The sequence below is a fragment of the Nycticebus coucang genome, chromosome 23 (assembly GCF_027406575.1).
Source record: "Nycticebus coucang isolate mNycCou1 chromosome 23, mNycCou1.pri, whole genome shotgun sequence".
NCBI lineage: Eukaryota > Metazoa > Chordata > Mammalia > Primates > Lorisidae > Nycticebus > Nycticebus coucang.
This window is the reverse complement of record NC_069802.1, coordinates 12,584,013-12,603,865: the sequence shown is the minus strand read 5'-3', so window position 1 is coordinate 12,603,865 and position 19,853 is coordinate 12,584,013. Positions and strand designations below refer to the sequence as shown.

General features: G+C 42.0%; 1 protein-coding gene across 13 annotated transcripts in view; it reads right to left on the bottom strand.

Annotated features, from left to right (window-relative positions):
• APBB2 (amyloid beta precursor protein binding family B member 2) overlaps positions 1 to 19,853 on the bottom strand; it is a 425,552-nt gene that overhangs the window by 150,820 nt on the left and 254,879 nt on the right. The gene's annotated exons all lie outside the window — the stretch shown is intronic.

The window sequence follows — 19,853 nt, the reverse complement described above, 5'->3', positions numbered from 1 at the left end:
TCGAGCTCTGACGATTCGGTCTGGGTCCCGGCCCTTCCCTTGCTCTCCGGTGCTGGGCGGTCACCTGGCTGGGACTCCACCAGCTTCCTCTGCTGATCCTTCCTCCCTTATCCAGCTCTAATGCACGACGTCTCATCTCCTGTCAACTATAAAACAATGTTAGAAATGTGTATAAATCAGAATAAGCTTTGCGGAAGGCTTAGATTCTTCAGTAACTGAAGTGAAAGTGTTTCCGTTCAGACAAGGCATTTACTTTTGCTTTCCAAAAGCCTTCTGCCCTCGTTTCAGCATCTCACTGATCTAGTTCTTCCCCCAGTGCTCCTACCACTGTGGTGGCTTCCAACACTGAGTGAGAATCACAACAAATTTAATTACATGTGTAACTGACTCCTGCAATAGAACTTCAGCTCCTCGAAGCTATAACCTCACGGAGGGATCTTTAGCACAACACTTGGTACATGCTACATGTTAATAAATACCTTCCTCTTAGAACACACACGAGCCTTACTATCCCGGGCACCGTATGAAACACTCCAAATGCCCTATGCCATGTAATCTTAGCACTGGCCCAGAAGGGAAACTATTACGCTGTGAGGTCTGCTGTACGGTACAGATTCCAGGGAAGGGGCTGGAATGCGGTAAGGAAGGGCAGGACTTCCCCCCACCTCATCTTTACAAAATTCTTTCCTATTTCTTATTACTTAACCCTAGACTTGATTCATTCTAGGAACTCTGATGAATACCCGCACGGTCCTTTAATCTGAACCAGCAAACTTATGCTACTCCAAAACTTTAAAAATGAATTTCAGGGCTGGCGCAGTGGCTCACGCCTGTAAGCCACTCTGGGAAGCCAAGGCGGGTGGATTGCCTGAGCTTACCAGCCTGAGCTACAGCGAGACCCTGTCTCTAAAAATAGCCGGACACTGTAGCGGGCGCCTGTAGTCCCAGCTACTTGGGAAACTGAGGCAAGAGAATCAGTTGAGCCCAAGAGTTCGAGGGTGCTGTAAGCTATGACACCACCACACTCCCGAGAGTGACAAAAATGAGACAAAAAAAAAAAAATGAATTTTCATTCCTTTTGGGCAAAATTAGAAAAACTATCAGCAGTATTAAGACCTATACAAACTCATAAAATATGAATAATGTTCCAGGCTATTTTTGTTTCACATAAGAATTTTATTATTTCTCTCCCCTATAAAATCCAGTGCGACAGACTTAACAGTTCTATAGAAAATTTACTAAAATTAGACTTTAACTGTAAATGATTTAGACCTAAAAAAACCTCCCCACACTGATGAATATGTAGTACAAATAAAAAGAAAATCTCAGCTCCATAGTAGTGAGTAGCAATTTTAAAGTGGAACTTAATTTTATATGAAATGTGTAACTTACTGTTTAAACGAAATAGTTAATGACTAGCAGTCACTCAGTGTGAGAATCAGCTGAGATGTTAGTTATCAGTCTGACACCAGGGGGCAGACATTTTTGCTTTCAAGTTGGTAAAGGTTTTCAGGACTGGAGACCTTTGGGAATCATTACTATAGGAACTTCCAACTTTCGAATAGTAGAAAAGTGTCTAAGATTAAACAGTGGTTAAAAAAACTTAACAGCTATGATCACAGAATCTTTGCCCACCACCACGTGTTTAATCTGCTGCGTGAGGGTCGTCGTCGTCGTGGTGGGCAGTGAGTCACAGTCTTGGGCTTAGGAGCTTCTAGTCTGGGGGGGGAGGCACTGACCAGACACTCATGAAATGGGCCTTCATAACACAAAGGAGAAGCGTTATGTACCGTCTTCAAACACTACACGGAAGAAACAAGGCTTGAGACAGGGAAACATCTCAAATATCTGAAAGTAGAAAGCATTTTGCTAGATGGTGAGGGGCAGTGGCTCTCAACCTGCAAGCACACGGGTGTCTTTTACTGTGTTCTTAGCAGCGATGGAGAAAGGAACCCAAATGATAATTCAATACATTTAAAAAAAACAACCCATGCTTCTATTAGTCTCGAGAGCATCGAAATATATTTGAACAAGAGGCACACATACATGAAACACTTGGCGTACAAAGAGACTGAATGATCTCCTTGTTCCCAAGAGGTCTGAGGCCCTTAAACTAGGAATTACTCCAAGTGTGTGATATAAAAATGATCACGGAAAGACATGGGAGGCACTGTCCTGACCTTAAGGAGCCTTTGTTCTAAGGAGATAAAGCAATGCACAAGTGGGTTTCATGTGAGGTATAATGTAATACACAAATGCCCACTGTAAGGCTCAGGAGGGATTGATACAGTGACATGGCTGACCATCAGGCTTCACGGCAGAAGCTGTGGCAAATGGTTCCGCCACTCTCATGTAGATAAAATAAAGACAGGGAAAAGCATAGTCAGCTATAGCCTTTGGCTGCATTTTTCTTGACCTTGGGATATAGCCCACAAGTGTGTCTTGACAACTGACAAAGACACGCCCAGACCCAAGTCAACAAGCAACTTTGCTTCACCCCATATCATGCAACTTTGAGGCTGGACCAAGTCATACCGTATTGTAATCCTCCACACTGGTTAAGGACATGTGGCTCCTTTCTGACTGCAGCCATGATCTCTATGCAGAGACACAATCTGGGTTTCTATTTGGCAATAGTCACTATTGAAGGTAAACACATATCTATCCACTTCTGAAGTCATTTAGTGAGACCAGAGAGGAAGCTCGAATATAAACCACTGTCAACAAAAAACGTTGTCAGCATGAAGATTTTACTCTGGAAGAAATGGAAAAATATTTTATCATATTCATTCTTAAAATAGTACTTAAACTATAACCATCAAGCATCACTGAACATTCCCCCTGGGGGTGGTGGTGGGGTAGAAAACACAGAAAATTACTTGATGAATATCAATCCAATTTTTAATCATGAAATGTGTTTTTTGTAAGGCAATAGGTCATATAAGCTTTCCCCAGTTTCCATTCCCACCCTTGGCTAATTCCTTGACTACATGGATCGTAAAAATTATGATGATTTTATACTTACACATAAACAACCAAAAGCTCATTTTATCCAAGATTCCATGCTGCATAGTAACTAATTCATATGCACATTAAAAGAAAAATGTTCCAATTCAATATGATAATGGGAAACAAAATTGTTCAGTGAAGTCAATGAGCTGCAGATTAATTAAAAAAACAAAAAAACTCTTAAGTACTCTCGACTAAGAGATACACAGCAAAAGAAATGATAGAAATGGCCCTGGTGTGGGAACCAGAAGACTCCAGCCTCTTCTGCTCCAGGACCTTGAGAAGCCTCTTCTACTGAAGTGGCTTTCTCATCTGCACAATAGGTACAGGTAACTGGAAATCTAGCATTTTCTGATTTTAAATTCTAGAAGAAAATGGTAGATATTGAATACTTTTCTGCATAATCACATGCTTCAAAAAGGTGCAATTAAGAGAGCTGTGCAGGGACCCACGATTGGCACCCTCCCAGACCCGGTAAGAGCTGCACCGGGACCCGTGATTGGCACCCTCCCGGACCTCCGGAAGAGCTGCGCCTGCCTAGATCCCGGTAAGAGCAGCATAAGGACCCACCACACTGCCCGCCGGGCCTCCCAACGCCCTTACCAGGAACTCTGGGAGCTGCGCACCCGGCGTCTTTCCTCCTGTACCCTCCCTGCCTCTGCGTGGAGCCCTTCTCCTGGCCAGAGACTGCTGGAACCTTGGGCCCTCTGTGCCAAAGTCACTGGGTGCCAGGGCACTCCCAGAACCGTGTGCACCACCCACAGCCCTGTTGCTGGATCTGGGTGTGTCACACTCCGGAGCTGCTCCCACAACCAGAACTCCCTGGCTGGGGCAGCCCCAGAAGAGCTACACAAGGTCACTCCCTACAAAGATCCAGCAACAATAGAGTGATCCCCCTGGGGTCTAATCTCGGAGAGACACCACCCCAACTCTGAGGACAGCTAGAGGCAACAGTGAAAAACAATCATGCGATGAAATCAAAGGCAAAACTCTGGCAATATGAATAATCAGAGTAGATCAACTCCCCGAAGGATCAATGGGGCACACACAGCGCAAGATCCCATGCACAAACAAATAGCTGAAATGTCAGAAATCGAATTCAGAATCTGGATAGCAAGTAAGATCGAATTAGAATTCCAAGCAGTAACCCAAAAGATGTCTCAAGAATTCAAGGAATTCAAAGAACAAACAAACAACCAAAGATTGACACATTGAGACAAGAAGTTGCAGTCCTCAAAGATCTGAGAAACACAGTAGAATCCCTCAGTAACAGAATGGAGCAAGAAGAAATGATTTCTGATATTAAAGACGAAGCTTTCGAACGCTCCCAAACTCCCAAAGAGGAAGAGAAATGGAGGGCAAAAACAGATCACTCTCTCAGAGAGCTCTGGGATAATTCTAAGAAAACCAATATTCATCTTATAGGGATCCCTAAAAGTGATGAAGTGGCTTCACAAGGCACAGAGTCTCTTCTCCATGAGATTATGAAAGAGAACTTTCCACACATGCCAAGAGATTCTGAATTTCAGATAGACAGTTTCAGAACTCCAGCATGACTCAACCCAAATAAGACATCCCCCAGACACATCATAATCAATTTCACTGAAGTTAATATGAAGGAGAAAATTCTGAAAGCAGCCAGATGAAAGAAAACCATCACCTACAAGGGCAAGAATGTTAGAATGACTGCAGATCTCTCTGCTGAAACCTTTCAAGCTAGAAGAGGATGGTTATCAACTTTTAATCTCCTAAAACAAAATAACTTTCAACCCAGGATCCTGTATCCAGCTAAACTGAATTTCATTTATGTTGGCGAAATTAAATACTTTAATGACATTCACATGTTGAAGAAATTTGCCACAACTAAACCAGCTCTCCAGGATATTCTCTCACCTATCCTCCATAAAGGAAGAACATTCTTTTCTTTGCTGGGTTTGGGGTTGGAAATAACCAAAATCAGAGCAGAACTAAATGAAATTAAAAACAATTATACAACAGATCAATAAATCCAGAAGTTGGTTTTTTGAAAAGGTCAATAATAGATTGGCCAACCTAACCAGGAAAGAGTAAAATTTCTAATTTCATCAATCAGAAATGGTAAAGATGAAATAACAGACCCCTCAGAAATTTAAAAAAATCCTTAACAAATATTACAAGAAAATCTACTCTCAGAAATATGAAAATCTGAAAGAAATTGACCAATACTTGGAAGTACGCCACCTACCAAGACTTAGCCAGAATCAAGTGGAAATGTTGAACAGGCCCATATCAAGTTCTGAAATAGCATCAACTATACAAAATCTCCCTAAAAAGAAAAGCCCAGGACGAGATGGCTTTACATCAGAATTCTACCAAACCTTTAAAGAACTAGTACCTATATTACTAAACCTCTTCCAAAATATAGAAAAACAAGGAATACTACCCAACACATTCTAGGAAGCAAACATCACTTTGATCCCTAAACCAGGGAAAGAACAAGAAAATTATAGACCAACATCAGTAATGAATATTGATGCTAAAATACTCAATAAGATCCTAACAGAATCCAACAACACATCAAAAAAATTATACACCATGACCAAGTGGGATTTATCCCAGGCTCTCAAGGCTGGTTCAATATATGTAAATCTATAAATGTAATTCAGCACATAAAAACTAAAAAATAAAGACCACATGATTCTCTCAACTGATGCAGAAAAAGCTTTTGATAATATCCAGCATCCCTTCATGATCAGAACCCTTAAGAAAAATGGTATAGAAGGGACATTTCTTTTTTTTTTTATTGTTGGGGATTCATTGAGGGTACAATAAGCCAGGTTACACTGATTGCAATTGTTAGGTAAAGTCCCTCTTGCAATTATGTCTTGCAGAAGGGACATTTCTTAAACTAATAGAGGCCATCTACAGCAAACCCACAGCCAATATCGTATTGAATGGAGTTAAATTGAAATCATTCCCATTTAGATCAGGAACCAGGCAAGGCTCCCCATTGTCTCCACTGCTCTTTAACATTGTAATGGAAGTTTTTGCCATTGCAATTAGGGAAGAAAAGGCGATCATGGGTATCCACATGGGGTCAGAAGAGATCAAACTTTCACTCTTCGCAGATGACATGATCGCGTATCTGGAAAACACTAGGGAGTCTACTAAACTTCTGGAAGTGATCAAGGAATACAGCAATGTCCTAGGCTACAAAAATCAACACCCATAAATCTGTAGCCTTTATATACACCAACAACAGCCAAGCCAAAAAAACAGTCAAGGACTCCATTCCTTTCGTAGTGCGAAAGAAGATGAAATATCTAAGAAATAGCTGAAGATGTTAACAAATGGAAAAACATTCCATGCTCATGGCTGGGAAGAATCAACATCATTAAAATGTCTATACTACCCAAAGCAATATATAATTTTAATGCAATTCCTATCAAAGCTCCATTGTCATATTTTAAAATCTTGAAAAAACACTTCATTTTATATGGAATCAGAAAAAAACTCAAATAGCCAAAACATTACTCAGAAATAAAAACAAAGCAGGAGGAATCACACTACCAGACATGAGACTGTACTATAAATCAATAGTGATCAAAACAGCATGGTACTGCCACAAAAACAAAGAAGTAGATGTCTGGAACAGAATAGAGAACCAAGAGATGAATCCGCTACTTACCGTTATTTGATCTTTGACAAGCCAATTAAAAAATTTCAGTGGGGAAAAGATTCCCTATTTAACAAATGGTTCTGCGTGAACTGGCTGGCGATCTGTAAAAGACTGAAATTGGACCCACACCTTTCACCATTAACTAAGACAGACTCTCACTGGATAAAAGATTTAAACTTAAGACATGAAACTATAAAAATACTTGAAGAACGTGCAGGGAAAACTCTTGAAGGAATTGGCCTGGGGGAATATTTTTGAGGACGACAGTATCAAAAATACATTACTGGGACCTGATCAAACTAAAAAGCTTCTGCATAGCCAAGAACATAGTAAGTAAAGCAAGCAGACAGCCCTCAGAATGGGAGAAAATATTTGCAGGTTATACCTCCAATAAAGGTTTAATAACCAGAATCCACAGAGAACACAAATGTATTAGCAAGAAAAGAACAAGTGATCCCATCTCAGGGTGGGCAAAGGACTTGAGAAACTTCTCTGAAGAAGACAGACGCACAATCTACAGATGCATGAAAAAAAGCTCATCATCCTTAATCAGAGAAATGCAAATCAAAACTACTTTGAAATATCACCTAACCCCAGTAAGAGTAGCCCACATAACAAAATCCCAAAACCAGAGATGTTGGCGTGGATGCAGAGAAAAGGGCACACTTGTACACTGCTGATGGGAATGCACACTAATACCTTCCTTTTGGAAGGATGTTTCGCAAATACTTAGAGATCTAAAAATAGACCTGCCATTCGATCCTTTAATTCCTTTACTAGGTATATACCCAGAAGACCAAAAATCACAATATATCAAAGACATCTGTACCAGAATGTTTATAACAGCCCAATTCATAATTGCTAAGTCATGGAAGAAGCCCAAGTGCCCATCAACCCACAAATGGACTAGCAAATTGTGGTACATGTATACCATGGAATATTATGCAGCCTTAAAGAAAGATGGATACTTTACCTTTCATGCTTACATGGATGGAGCTGGAACATATTCTTCTTAGCAAAGTATCTCAAGAATGGAAGAAAAAGTATCCAATGTACTCAGCCCTACTATGAAGCTACTTTATAGCTTTCAGATGAAGGCTATAACCCAACTATAGCACAAAAATATGGGGAAAGGGCCAAGGGAGGGGGGAAGTCGGGGTGGAGGGAGGGTAATGGGTGGGGCCACACCTACAGTGCATCTTAGATGGGTACAGGCAAAACCTACTAAATGCAGAATACAAATGTCTACATACAATAAGAAAATGCCATGAAGGCTACACTGAACAGTTTGATCAGAACTATTTCAGATTGTGTATGAAACCAGCACATTGTACCCCTTGATTGTACAAATGTACACAGCTATGACTTAATAAAAAAAGTTACAATTAGAATCAACAGTATTAGGGTGAGATTCCTGGAAAGTAACATTCACGTTTTATAGAGTTTCTAACAAAAGTCAAGATCTGATGCCCAACATACAACCATCAATTTTTGGACACCTTAACAGGCAGGATTCTAAGATGGTTCCAGGATTCCTGCCTCCTGAGACACATGGCGAGGACCAGGGGCAGCCTGTAGGGACAGAGTGTGACCCCAGTCTTTAGACAGAAAACAGAAACAGCAGTCACACACCTCAAGGAAACGAATCCTGCCAATAAGCAAGCCTGGAAGAGGAGAAGCCTCAGAAAAGAACACAGCCCAGGCTGACCCATGATTTCAGCCCGGTGAGAATCTCAGCAGAGCACCCTTACTCTGAGTATACTGGTCCATACTCACCGTCTTCACACACGGAAGGTCTGTTGTAAGTAAGCTGTTACATTTGTGATGATTTATTATGCAGCAACAGAAAACAAATATAGGACACTGGATTTGGAGGAACAAAACCAGGTGCTATTTCCCTATTTCACCACTAACTGGAAACACTGTCGTTTCTAGTTCATGATTGCCTGGAAAGCGCTCTTTCTCACATTTCTCCTGCATCCATTCTGGATTCATTTATTTTTCTACAACTCCAGCCTGAGAGAACAGCAGCCAACCCATGGTGGGGGGGGGGATGAGAAAAAAACAAAATCCATGAATGATCCATGAGGGGACACCGCAGAGCCAATGGGTGCCCATTTAGGGTATGACCACTTGCTTCAAAGGCATGTGACAAAGATGTGTAATACGGAGGAGAAAGTTTGGGGGGCGTGGCATCTGTAGTACAGTGGTTATGGCGCCAGCCACATACACCGAGGGTGGCAGATTTGAACCTGGCCTGGGCCAGCTAAACAATGACAACTGCAACAAAAAAAACAGCTGGGTGTTATGGCGGGCGCCTGTAGTCCCAGCTACTTGGGAGGCTGAGGCAAGAGAATCACTTAAGCCCAAGGGTTTGAGGTTGCTGTGAGCTTTGATGCCACAGCACTCTACTGAGGCAACATAGTGAGACGCTGTATCAAAAAAGAAAGTTTGGGGCAGTGTTACTAACAGTAAAAAATTAAGGCCCTACATTCAGATGGCTCTCTCCTACATCTTGTACAATCACATATGCTGAGTCTGTGGTTCTGGCTTAACTGCTGCACACAGGCACAAGATGGAATTCGGATTGTCTAGTGTTGATTACAAGCACCAAAATAGGCAGTAAGAAAAGGCCAAAGTTGTCATTTCATAATCTCTAACCTATTCCAGCTCCCAGGCTCTGTTCATGACAAGGCCATCTCGGATCAGCTTCTCCAAGTGGAATGGACGGACCACCCGCATCACATTCACGTCACTGCAGATTCCTGAGCCCCATCAGAGACCCTGCTCAGTCAGAATCTCTACGCACAAGGCCCAGGGAATGTGCACTTTATGATACACTGGATCTTCCTCACACTCAATTTACAAACAACCTACCTTCGCCAATCTCATCCTTTTATAAATGAACATGCGGCTAAGCAACTTGTTCACGGTGGCGTGGTTAGTAAGAGTGCCAGAGTTAGAACCCAGGATGTAAAATCTGCTAACACTGGAAATGAGTCCATGTTGTTAGATTTTCCACTCTAATGTGGTCCTCTATTAGTACAGAAAATTAAACACTGAAAATAAAATGACTAGTGATGGCAACATGTAAACACATTAGGAAATAAAATTCCCATCTCATGAAGGTCTGTGCTTAGTTCCCTGGGGCTGCACACATGGTCTCGGCTTCCCATGGACATTGAGGCCACCAGGATGATGCATGTGTCACAGTTCAGTATTCCTTCTGCTGTCAGTTACATTCCTGTTTGGGGCTATGTTTCTCCCATGTGCACAATGCGTCTTAAAATACCCTTCAATTTTACTGAATTTCCAAAAACAGCTATTGTTAGGGACTGAAATGTGTTCTTTCAAAATTCATATGCTGAAGCCCTAACTCCTAGCACCCTAGAATGTGACAGTACTTGGAGCCTTTAAAGAGTTAATTGAGGTTAGATGAGGCCATTGGGTTGGGGCCCTAATCCAATGTTATTAGTGTCCTTAGACAAAGGGGAAGATATACCAGGAATGTATGCATATAGAGGAAAGAGCTCACAGCAACAGAATAGCCATTTGCTAGTTGAGGAGAGAGAGGGGACTCAGAGGGAACCAACCCTGTAGTCAACTTGATTGTGGACTTTTAGCCTCCATGTGAGAAAATACATTTCTGTTACTTAAGCCTTCCAGTCTGTGGTATTTTGTTATAGCAGCTCGAGCAAACTAATACACTTACCTACAGCAATAATCCTCACTCAATATAAAATCTCCTACAAGAAAACCAGAATTGTTAAATTCTGTGTTTGAAATTGCATTCTAGCCACACCTGTCTTCAGACAAGAGTGATCTATTTCCTCACGACGACAAACTTTTCCAGATTAGAAAAAATCCATTTACTTGATGAATTAAAAAATACTCCACGTTTTCCCAGCAAGTGTTCAAAAATCTTGGTATTTCTTTAGGCACAAAGTGAGTCAAAAAAAATATTCATTTTAACAGCTAAACATAAATACATACAGGAGATCAGTTCTATAGAGAGAAAAACAAAGCCATTCTCCCCTTCCCCTGAGAATGAACTTCAATAACAGACTGGAAATCATATGGCCTGATTTCCTTTCCACTTGTACTCCTACCAGGATATAGACCAGCAGGGAGTTTTTTCCCCAGAGATGAAATATCCAAGTTCCAAAAATCTCCCCACTTGTTCAAATGTAGCCAAAGTATAAAAGGAGCAAGCCAGACCCTTCAGGGACCAACAAGTGACAAGTCCCCCCACACACCCAGGCTTTGTGCAGGTGTTCTGTCCTCTCTAGGGACCTGGGGCTGCCCTTTGTCATGCTCTTCCAGCCTGACTTCCCCCCGTACAGAGTGAAGGAGCATAAATATGGAGGCAGGCATGGGACACGTATTACTAGATTTGTGGTTACAAAATACTATTAACAGTGGCAGCTGACATTTATGAAGCACTTGCCGTGAACCAGACCCTGTTCAAGCACTTTATGTCTATGACTGACTCAATTTTCAAAACATTCCATTTCACAGACCAGGAAAACGAGGAACAGGGAAGTTCAGGGGCTTGCCCAGCGTCAGAGCTAATAAAGTGCTGGGATTCAAACCCAGGCAGTATTGTTCCATGCTCTGTGCTCCTAATCACATCATCACACTACTGGCTTCCCCTTCAGAACTAGAGCAAAAATGATTTAAAAGCATGCACATTAATCTACTCTCCCACCTAACACGTGTTCTGATTAGTAGTACTGTTCGTCACAATGAGTTTGAGTCTCTAAATCCCGAGTCCTGTTTACTGTGGTTTTTTGACAGTCTCTCACTTTGTCACCCTTGCTCGAGTGCTGTACCGTCACAGCTCACAGCAACCTCAAACTCTTGGGCTGTGGCGTCACAGCTCACAGCAACCTCAAACTCTTGGGCTCAAGCGATTCTTTCCTCAGCCTCCCGAGTAGCTGGGACCAGTCACACGCCCGGTTATTTTTAGAGAAGAGGTCTCACTATGCCTCAGGCTGCTGAGCTCAGGCAATCCACCTACCTTGGTCTCCCAAGGGCTGAGTCACAACACCCAGCTCTACTGTGATTTTTTTGAACTATGATTTTTATGATCCCTAAGTCACATGGTCTCTTGGGAGGGAAGAAAATATATATTCTTGATCACATCGCTGCTGGAGAGTTAATGGTTCATGAAATGATCTCAAGAAATCCCCGGCTCAGCAACCATCAGGTTAAAGTGCTGGGGGTGGACTATTCCACTATTTACAACTTGGTCTTGAGGCAAAAGCTATCCGTGGCAAGGCATCCTCGGCTGAGCTTTTAAACCTGACATAGGTCAATTGTAAGTGGCAGACACATGGCAACTTTCTCAGTAGTACCAGGGCAGTAGTCATATGTGAAACTCCTAGGGAGCTGACCTCCTAGGAGGCTGGCCACCGTCCAGATCTTTAACACCGGTGCTGTCTTACAAACGTTCAGGTAACTAAATCTAGACTTGGTTATCTTTGGGCGTGTTCAGAGCCTTTTTTCTGCCTTTCTGGGAAGTTGAAGAATTTGAGAAAAATGGAGGTCAAAAATTGATTAGGTAAAAATAAGCATCAATTTGGGGATTTCGAAAGTAGGTAAGTGGTTCCCAGTCTAAGAAATTCTTCTACCAAAGGCGCTGAGGCCTGAGTGGAGGGTGGAGCTCATGGAGGTAGAGTTCCCTGACACGCCACTTGAGATCATTTTATTTTGTGAAAATAGCCAGAAATGGTCATTTGGTTTGAGAGCCAGCCAGGCCTCCACAACTTTAAGGGACAGAGTAAAAGGAACAAATAGCAAAGAGGCAGAGAATAACCTGTTTTTTGTTTTGTTTTGTTGTAAAGAATATACCCCAGGATTCATATTATGAGAAGTATAGGAAATTAATGAAATACACTGTACTTGATTAAAAACCAGACCCTCTTGGTGAAGACCACATTCAGTGTTCTTCTGAAATGAGAATGGCTGCACCTGCTTTCTTTGGTTTCCATATGCATGGATTTTTTTCACATTTGTATTCCTGCTGAAATAAGGAAACATTTATGAACTGCTGTTTGTCATCACCTTGTTTATAAAAATAAAAGTTCTTGAAAAAGAATAGGTTAAAAATTATCTGGACTACTCCAGAGAAACCCATGCCCATATTCTTGAGATGTCTAAGAATGTTCATAGAAGACGGTTTGTTATAAGAAAAATAATCCAAAGACCCATCAATAAGGAACAATAAGACAAAACACACCTCTGAGACTTATGCAGCAGAATGAGAGGCTTTGCACAGAATTTGAACTAGACTTCTGGTACGAATTCTAACTCTACTACCTGATGGACAGGTGGCTCGTCCAAGAAGGTTGACCACTGCCAACAGAGCTGTGACAAATGGCAGCTGAAAAGCTATTTAAAGGTCTTGCTATATGGCCTTGGAAAAAAACCTCTGTAAGATCTCTGGGACTTCATTTCCCCAAACTGTAAAATGCAAATAACAATAGTGGTCTGCACACGTGGCTCGCGTGAGGCCTATAAATAAAAGGCTTAGAGTATGGTCTGGCATACAGTCAGGACCACGGCAATCTTAGCTACCAGTATTATCATTCCCATCCCCAATATGTGTTGGGTGGGTGGGGAGGGGAGGAACTATCCCACTTACATAAAATAAAACCAACAAGCCACATTTTCATGTTTCTCTCTCTCAAATACATAAACACACAGGGACCGCATTTATCTCTAGGGAAAGGAGAAGGCCGAATGAAGTAAGGGAGGGATGTTTTGACTTACAAGCAGTGGTTCTCAACCTTCCTAATGCCGCGGCCCTTTAATTCGGTTCCTGTGGGTTGTGACCCACAGGTTGAGAACCGCTGCTTGCAAGCCTATGTGTTTAAACAGAATAGCTTACCGCCTGAATCATCTACCCCAGCTTTCTTCAAGCACTCACCTCCCTCTCACCCCTAATCCCACATCAAACGGCATCACCTATATTATGTCTCCAAAATCACTCTCCTCTGGCAATTTCCTCTTAAGGGTAAATTCAAAATATGTTTGAATCCTCATTTTACGGTGCCTCTTCGCGTCTCTCAACAGTATTAATACTCTAAAAGGTATTTAGATCTTCGCTTCCAAGATACCTCTTTGCTACTCTGCCACCTTCCCGCTCTTTAGTTTCCCATCTCACCCCCAGCCCCAGGGCCTCTATGTCAGCTCATCGTTACCCAGGGCTCCAAGAAGCATCTCGCACCCTGACACACCTTATCCAGATTCATCCTCAGAGTTCCCCAGATCAGCTGCCCGCTGGTCTTTCCACCTGGATGTCTTAAATTTGCCTCGTCCAAGGCCTGGTCCTCTCACTACTATTATTACTGTTCATTTACCCAGTGATGGAAACCACACACTTTGGGCTCCTAATTAGTCCCTGTTCCTCATCCCTAAATCTATTTTTTTTTCCCCCATTTCACTTTTTTTTTTTTTTTAAGTCAGTCTCACTATGTTGCCCTCAGTAGAGTACCGTGGCATCACAGCTCACAGTAACCTCCAACTCTTAGGTGCAAGCGATTCTCTTGCCTCAGCCTCCTAAGTAGCTAGGAATACAGGCGCCTGCCACAACACCCGGCTTTTTTTTTTTGGTTAGAGTTGTCATTATTTAGCAGGCCCGGGCTGGGCTCGAACCTGCCAGCCTTGGTGTATGTGGCTGGCGCCCTACTCACTGAGCTATGGGCGCTGAGCCAGATCATCATTTCTCCCTGTGGGTTCCACACATTTGTTCTTCAGAGCTCAGGAATTGCCTGAGACTAGCTTTTCTGGCAATGGACAACAGATTCTTCAGAACAGTGGTAATGAATTCTTTCTGCTGTGATGGTTCCCTGCACCCTGGGCAGTGGGCATGAGCTTGGGCTCCTTCCCAGGAAAGATAGAGGTGGGGCCTGCAAAGGCTGGTGATTGGGTCTGTAGTGTAGTCCAGGCAGATGGCACGGGGGAGTTCTCTCTGGAAGGCTTGTGGGATGGAGGAATCCATTTTCCAGTGTTTGCTGTAGAAGTAATAATATGAAGAGAGTTCAGGGATCAGGGCCTCAAAATGCGGTGGTAGGAGGTTTCAGAAGTTTCCACAGTTAGCTCCAAAGGCAGTCTGGGTTCTGGAGAAGAATCTCATCCCTAAATCTAATCCCAGAATAGTGAACTCTCACACCTGCCTCCTTCCCTCCATCTCTACCGCCACCTCCTTCAGGCTGACGCAGCCTCTCACCTGGGCTACAGCCGCCTACCCGGCTTCCAGCTTTCACAATGTGGTTTTCTCAGAGGTTCCTAACCTGTAATCTGACCTTGGAGGGGAAAAATGATTCCGTCTTTATTTGTATTCATTTCAAATTGAAATTGAGCATTTTACTCAATCAGGACTGTTAGCAACAAACCATACTATGAGAATTTGTAGGGGTGGCGCCTGTGGCTCAAGGATTAGGGCGCTGGCCCCATATGCCAGAGGTGGTGGGTTCAAACCCAGGCTCCGGCCAAAAACTGCCAAAAAAAAAAAAAAAAAAAAAAAGAAAGAATTTGTAATTTTGCCACAACTGATTCCAGATATTTTCATTATCACCTGACAGAGGGGTGTGTGCATACAGTTTATAGTTATCACTCCTGGAAAGATTACAAAATCTTACTCAATGTTTTGAAGTACATAAACCACCTCACATGTGTGCTGAGTATTTTGACAACTATATTTCAATATATTCAGCCTCCTTGGTAATCCTATATGTTTTACTTTATAAATTTAAAAACATTACTCTTAGAACAGCGGTTCTCAACCTGTGGGTTGCCACCCACAGGAACCGTATTAAAGGGTTGCTCGTTAGGAAGGTTGAGAACCATTGTCTTAGAAGGTACCCTCAAGCTCCACAACAAAATAAAGGTCAATAACACCTGCTGGCTAGCTTTTCACACCATAGTTATTTTCTACAAACACAAAATGTTGCCCTCACAGGGCTTCCCAGTGTCTTGCTCCTAAGCACAAAGAACTCCATAATGGGGCCTCTGCCCACCCACTGCAAACTCACCTGGTACCACTGGGTCCTGTTCCCCAGTGTAGTGATACTAGCTGCCTTCCAGTGACTCGGCATCACCTGTCCCTGTCACACCAGGGCTTTTGCTAGGCTCCCTCTGCTGAAATGTGCTTCCCACCCCACCCCCAGCCCTCTTGTGACCCAGCTAACCTTCCCCCATCTTCAGACCTCTGTGCAAACATCACCTCCTCAGGCCGGCTCGCCCAGGAAAACCAGGTGGATCCCCTCCTCTGATTTGGAATCTAGTCTATTGCTGGCACATGCTAGAAAGTCAGTATTTGTCATATCAACGAGTTAAAACAAATAAATATCCAACAATGGAACAAACCAGTTATAGTACAGGATTCTACATCCAAGTTACGAAGAGCCATTGAAAATAGTACAATAAAGGGCGACGCCTGTGGCTCAAGGAGTAGGGCGCCGGTCCCATATGCCGGAGGTGGCGGGTTCAAACCTAGCCCCGGCCAAAAACCAAAAAAAAATAAAAAGTTAAAAAAAAGAAAATAGTACAATAAAGTGTATTTGCTGACATGTAAACTTATCACTGTATCTAATATTTGATTTAATAAGTGAATAGGGCAGGTTATCAAATAGTATATTTAGCAATTTCACTTGTTAAAAAGGACATGCACACATTTTTATATAGACAGACAATTCCACGGAAGTCTGAAAGCGCGTGTACAGAACATGTAACAGTTTCTACACCTGAGCAGTAGTTAGATGATTCTGAAATTGTACGTCTATTTTCATCCATGTTGCCTAACCTTGCCTTCAATGAACATGACTTTTTTGATGCAGTTAATGAAATTCTAATCTACTTATGTGAATCATTCAAAAAAAATTAAACTGTAGTGCCAGTGGTTGAGGCTAAGGAGGTTCACACTGGATTGGGACAGACCAGAGGACTGAAAAGCCGAAGGTAGCTGCGACATGCCCTTTATTCAACTCGCCTTCATCGGGCTGGGTGGGGGCAGGTGAGGGAGCACAGGGAGCTTCCCCCGCGTGGGAGGTCCACCTCGGGAGTTCCAGCACAGGTGGAAAGAAAGCCTCAGAGTCTTACACAGCGGCCAGAACAGCAGTGGCTCCTGATCAAGCATGATGGCGATTATTTAAGACAACACACACCTGTTCCTTTTTCACACACCTGTTCTTAGAACAATCTGGCGCCTCCTGGCCTTCAGGTGAGAAAGCCTAATGGACTAATTTTCCCTCCTACAACTCACAGGTGGTAAGCTCGGTTTACCTGAGCCAAGGTCCATTTCTACAATAGTCTTAGGAGGAAAGCAGAGCTTTCCAGGAGGTTACACAAAGGCTCACAAGACTTAAGTATGTGCCAACGGTGAGCGCAGGCCTGACAGGGAGACCAAGGCAGGTGTTTCAGTTAGCAGTAATATCTTGTGAAACCCGCTTTAGTGACACTGAATTTCAGGTTTCATACACTGACTAATCCACAAACCAAAGTAAGGGGTAAGACAAAAATGAGGGCCATTTAGTCATTATTAGAGGCAGATTTTTCCTCAGATATACTGAAATTAAATGTGTTTTTTTTTCCATTCTTTGTACTCTCACCACACTAAATCTCCAAGCATTAAAGCAATAGAAAGATAATGTCACAAAATTAAGTTAGAACAAAGCTGGGTAAAAAGATGAACACCAGTAATTTCTAGAAAGTTGAGCAAAGCATTTCTAGACATAAACCGTGTGAGAAAACCATCACTGATAATCACGAGTCTCCAGATCCAGTTTATATTTCATTAAAAAGTCAGTTTGCCTTGAATGAAAGCATTATGGCTGGAACAAACCTGCTGATTCAGATCATCTTGTGTACAGACTTTTTCAACTCAACTAATTTAATAGTTTGTCCTGGAGAAGAGTCTAGTAACACATGGAGAAAACAGAGGTTTTTATAAGAGATTCTAGCTCAGTTTGAAAACCTTCAAGCTCTAGGAATCACAATTTTCAAACTCCAACAATTGGACCCCAGGAAAGCCAAGAACTTGAACGTGAGACAATCTTTTCAAGCTACTCCATCAACTCAAAAAAAAAGTTCTGACACAATGCAGAAGCAGGATCTAACCAAGGAAATACCGTAGAGGTAAGAGACTACTACTTACAGGGTCCCGCTGCAACCGTGCAATCCACTCCCCACTGAGCCGCTCCCAGCATCCTCCGGGTCTTTAACTACACTCCCCAGTGGTTTCCTATCATCATTCACGTGCCTCCAGATCAGCTTCCCATTCAAATCAAGGCAAACAGCTTCACGTGTAAATGAGAATTTAGTTAATTAGCCCAAGTGGAATCAGATTTGTGTGTGGGAGAATGCAACAACCTCTCCTGTGTATCTCTGCCCGGATACCACATTGCCAAAGCTCCACATGCTGATGGCATCAATGATTCCTGATCCAGATGAGCTGGAACAAGGCTTCTATGAAAGGTGCCTTTGCCATGGAAATGCCTCCAGTTTGAAAGATACTAATGCAGGTCTTACTTATTCCATTTCAGAGTCAAGATCTAAAAACAAGGGCATTTCCACTAGGAATCTACTGTCTTACTCCCTCACCAATGAGTGACTCCTGAACAGCAAAACTCCTTACCCAGCCCTCTTGCAAGCACTGAAGAAACCATTCAAAAAGAGGTATTTCAATTGAACGCATAAAATAATAAAAAATTATTAAGGTAAGTTTAGGAGACAAAAGTTCTTCCCAAGGTTCTCAACCATCAATACTCCAAAGGAGCATGATGGGAATGGTGGAAATTGATTTGTGAAAAGCTATTAAAGAGAGTGCTGTTCTCATCGGAAAGTCCCTCCCCTTTTAACTGTAATCAATAACTTAAAGGAAAGCCAAAAAATCACATCAGCCAAAAGGACCAAAAAAACTCTTTTTTTCCTTGCACAATATAGGAGTAAAATTAAATTGGTGTCTCCTACGAAATTAATTTACCCTCAAGAGAATTAGTAGGCAAACATTTTAACTTTCCCACATCTTGCCGTTTTAACGTACTTGAAAAGAAAGGCTCACGGGTAACATGACACCAATTATATGTATCAAAATAATAATTATACTACTATATTTTTACTATTCAGATACTTTAATTCCTATCAAAGTTTAAAAAATAGGTTTGGAACTTGACAGGCACAAAACATATTTGGAATCTGGCAATAAAACTGTACAAAGTTGTTTTCTTCCTCAGCTCAGTGATTTTTAAAATCTAAAGTTACAAAATCATCAGCAGGAAGCTTTGATGGTCTGATTACAAAATTTTACTGAACCAGTTCATTTAAATGCGCTTTGTTCTCGTTAGTTATTGATTTGTGCCCTAAAGGATAAGAAGGTCTATTTAATATTTCATAACTTTTTTTTAGATTTGACATTTCACTCCAATGACTAAGCCTTTGAAATACAAATTTAGAAAGTTATCTTTTCTGCAAAATGAAGGACTGAACCTAGGTCCTACAACTCTTTAAACTGTGAATGACTCTGTGAATCATCTCTCTAAAAACCCCACGGATTCACCCCAAGCATATGCTCAGTGACCATCTCTCCAGGATGGAACAGATGGAAACTAGAAGGGACAGTTGTGTAGATAAAGGCAAAGGTCCCTTCAAATGCAAAGATTCTGTGGTCTTTCACTGCATGAAAATGACTTTGCATTCAAACATTAGCACTTACCAGATAGAATCAATCTCTCCAAACCTCAGTTACCTTGTCTAAAAAGTAGGGATGATTATATGCAGGATTATTTTGAGAACTGAATGAGATAATGAATGTGAACACTGTTCATATGGTGGATGAGAAACGGTCACCAGTACTGACTCTGTCCCTAGAATGATTCTAAGCCAATTCTGACGTAAGAATTGCAAAAGCCACATTATAGCCCCACACACAGCCCCAGCAATTGTTTTACTCCCATTGCATTTGTGCTGAAAGTCCTTTTTTGGATACTCACTGTAGTTGAATTCAAAAGAATTAAAGCTTAATTCTTCCCAACAACCTACATCCTTTGTTTTAAAATGCCAGGGACTAGTACATGGCATAATACAATTAATAAGGAGTTTGCTAAACAGATAAATAGTTTTCTTCCCACATCCAAAGTCTTCTCTTTCTGGATTTTTCAATGTTCGTGCAGTGGGTAAGAAACAA